The following is a 4,308-nucleotide window of genomic DNA, read 5'->3' on the forward strand; positions in this document are numbered from 1 at the left end:
GCCTGGAAGAACCACCAAGCAAGGCGGCAGATCGCCTATCGACTTCATTACGTCTATGTAAACTGTTTACGCCAAGTCGATTGGATAACAGTGATTGTACGGTTGTACGAATTGTCTCTAAATGCAGTTCCAATGATTGGGAAAGAAAACTAGTCGTCCACAAAAAGTTATGGGATTTAGGGTCCCGTGTGGATAAAACTTCATGGTCATTTGACAGAACCAGCCCTAACAAAGTTCTGAGAAAATTCAAGAGAAAAAATGATTTTACTGTTTGCTCAGTTAAAATGTCAAACAGGGATGTTTAAGTGTGCTTTTTCGTTTTTCACTTTTTGCAATTAACGATCATATGCCTACAAAATATAGTTTAAGTACATGTAAATAATTTTTCATTTGATTCCATTGTAGGATTAACACCTTTTAACTGTTTTATTTACTGTAAAAAATATATTGAATTGAGCAGTTAAGCCGTCCTTTTGAATTGATTTGCATAAAAAAGTCTTAAAAGCATTTGCTTTCAGGAACTATAACGGGGTAAACAATAAGCTTATTTACTCCATTTTAATAAAAACACACACCTGGGGGTCCCTTCCAGAAAATGCATTTAACAAATACATGTAGTAAATGTTTTTCTTTCAAACTGCAATAAACAAAACAAACACAGAGATTTGAACTGGCATTTAGGTGGAGCTCTCGCACCAGTTTAAACATCAAGTGAGTTATTTCCCATTCTTATCATGCGCACGCAATTAAGGCAGTTACCCACACCTCAGCTTATAACGATATTTTGATATTTGTGGCATGTATATGCTGTCTTCCAACGTTGACTCAAGGTAAGTGTTTGGCATTGATCCTTCTCCGCTTGTCTCTGTCGTTTCAAACAAAAAACAGTCGCGAAATATAATTATAATTATTATTATATTTCTCTAAAACAAGAAAGTAACCTCTGTGCAAAATTACATATTTTATTGCATTATTTTATTTCGTTTTTAGTTGGTGGTAATATAATGTTATGTTTAATTTACTAAAATAGTTTAATTTATTATACGGGCCAACGAAGCGGGTTTTTTTTTGCATTTAATAACAAAATTTATTAAGTTAACCAATGCCAGTAACATTTCGATAGAAACACATATGGAACGCCGGCACTGTCTTTCGTAATCCAAAAACTTTATAATTGTGTTTGTTTCTTATTACATTATGTACCAAGTGCTTAACATGGTGTACAAACATAGTTATGTTATGTCAGTTTATCTTTATATGTTGTGGTTTTGTACTTATAGTATGACAGTTTTTATTATGTTTGAAATGTCATCGAAGACGGCTGCCAAAATATTCCATATTGGTAATGAATTTCTTCATGCGCATTAGTTGTACTATTTTGTCCGATTTTTTTTTAATGATATTGTTTTAAAAACATGATTTTACTTAATTACAGGGCATTTTGAACAAGTCGAAGTGTATCAATGCGTCCATGAAGCCTAAAATGGTTTGTGTACTTATCAATAGGCGCGTTTCATTTAGAAATGGTTTGGATATTCTATCCATATGAAAAATTAGATTCATTTTGAGATATTGAAATTGATGTCCACATTTCCATTATATCATTTTTGGAATATTTATGACTCAGATAATACCGTGAAAGCAACAATTACAAGCATAGCTGAAGCAGCGTTGTCGATCGTAAACATTTTCATAGGTGAGCATAGGCTAGGTTCACGAAAATAGATGAATGACACCGGATTGCACCATAATGTAAATTTCCCTTGCCAGCATTATGTTCACTTTTTTTTTACAAATAATAGTTATCATAAGTTCTTGATTCCGAAAAACATTGTGTTTTTGCGTTGATAATTTCCGTCGTAGAAACCAATGTTTTACCATTATGGTCGTTTTTTCTGCCGTTTTATGGCCCTTTTTTTTATAAATTTTTGAATGTGTTCTCACCTGTCATAATGTGATTACATCAACTTTTGCCGACACACCAACTGCAATATGAAAAAATCGAAATTGGTGAACGCTGCCGCCACATTTAAAAATGAAAAATCTCGCATCCGTTGGTCGATTTTCAAATAGGCCATGAGGAATTATTATGCGTTTGAGTTTTTTGCAGTATTTCTTAAATGTGCTGTATATATGAAAAAGAAAAACACTCTCCCGACACGTGACTATTCCATTGCGTACAGTCAAACATGTATTAAGTGGCCACCCTTGGGAAATGATCAAAGTGGCTGCTTAAGACAGGTGGCCACTTAATCCAGGTTTGACATTTCCGCCACATTAGCTTTATTCAGAGATGGATTATGTTTCTTAACCACGACCTCACACCACAATCAATAACATCTGTATCAATATTATTGAAGAAGGTTGAATACAAATACATTTGTATAGATAAAATAACTTTATTTCAAATTTATAAATAAAATACATTAAATAAATGATTCAATGCATAAACAAAACACACCACATATCAGTCTACACATTTACACAACTACATGTACATACACATTTTCCCGACATGTGACTATTCCATTGCGTACAAAAAATGTATTATGCGGATACATCTTTATAGCATGTAGACATTTTATTACGGTATGTGCATACTTTATTATATTATGTCCATACTTTATTATATTATGTGCAAATATCATTATATTATGTCCATACTTTATTATATTACGTGCAAATATCATTATATTATGTCCATACTTTATTATATTGTGTAGATTATTATTAATATTATGCACTTCCTTATTTGTATTCTGTACAATAGTGCTTATAAGGATAATCGTTATATTATGTAGATTCATCTTTACATCTTGTGTTTATGGAATACTTTGCCCGGGACTATTTCACAAGGTATTTTTTCTTCAACATTCACCCGTAAAATGCAAGCGTTTATTGAGTAAGCGCGACTCATCAGTAACGAGTGCAAAATGGAGAAAATGGAAGCGATTCTTCAAAAGTTAAAGTTGAATAACAATATCCCATGTTTCATTAAAGAAAAATCATTTTGCACACGGTAGTAATTTATTTACTTTGCACACGATGCACTATACTCCCAATCACTCACGCCCTTTCATTTTCTGGTGTCGAGGCAAAATATCACCCCGCGAAAAGCATCCACTACGTAATAATAAAGTAACCACTACATACCAAAGCTTGCACATAATATAATAAAATTACTACTACATAACAAAGTTTGCACAAGATGTAATAAAGTTACGACATAATAAAAGTAAAATAATCAACTACATAATATAATAAAGTATGGACATTATATAATGATATTTGCACATAATATAATAAAGTATGGACATAATAATGATATTTGCACAAAATATAATAAAGTATGGACATAATATGATGATATTTGCACATAATATAATAAAGTATGGACATTATAATGATATTTGCACATAATATAATAAAGTATGGACATAATATGATGATATTTGCACATAATATAATAAGTTACAACCCGATATCGGCGATGAGTGCGTTTAGTCCCACGAGGGTGAAAATGAAAATGACGAATGTGAAAATTGAGAATGAAAATTGAGAATGAAAATTGAGAATGAAAATTTACAATGAAAATTGAGAATGAAAATTGAAAATGAAAATTGAAAATGAAAATTGAGAATGAAAATTTACAATGAAAATTGAAAATGAAAATTGAAAATGAAAATTGAAAATCATCAGAGAAAATGAAAATTGAAAATGAAAATTGAAAATCATCAGAGAAAAAAATGAGCGTCTTGGTATCAGATACAAAAACAAAGTAATTTATTTCAAGTTTTTATTTTGTGAAACAAGATAATTGTCACAATCAATCGAAAACTTTCTTCAACCACGTCAGGGTTAGCCGGCCAAGATTGCAAGATTTTCAAATCGGTGGAAGAAACATGACAAACAATAGTTTCTCATTCGCACTTTTGGTGGCGTTTCATCAGCCTTACAATCATTACAGTACCACACATGCTTAAAACAGTTTTGGCAGTAGCCAGCTGGAGGGAAAATGTTCAAAAGATCATGTCGTTGACAAGGTTCTACGGTAAAGACTCCAGCACAACACAATTGGCATTCCCAACAAAACCTTTTAAAATAATCATTGTACTGTAGTCCAGCAAACCCAACGATGTCAGTATATCGTTTTGCCATAGTTAGTGAAAAGTACAGTCACTACTGTATGTTTAAATAGTTTGAAGTACTCTAAAAAGCGTATACATTATTTCTCGAACTTGCATTCAACAACTTTGCAAACCAATGTTAGAAATTTGAGCTAACTAGCGTATTGCGGTTGTCTACAGC

This window comes from Mya arenaria, chromosome 3 (genome assembly GCF_026914265.1).
Source record: "Mya arenaria isolate MELC-2E11 chromosome 3, ASM2691426v1".
In the NCBI taxonomy this organism is placed as follows: Eukaryota; Metazoa; Mollusca; class Bivalvia; order Myida; family Myidae; genus Mya; species Mya arenaria.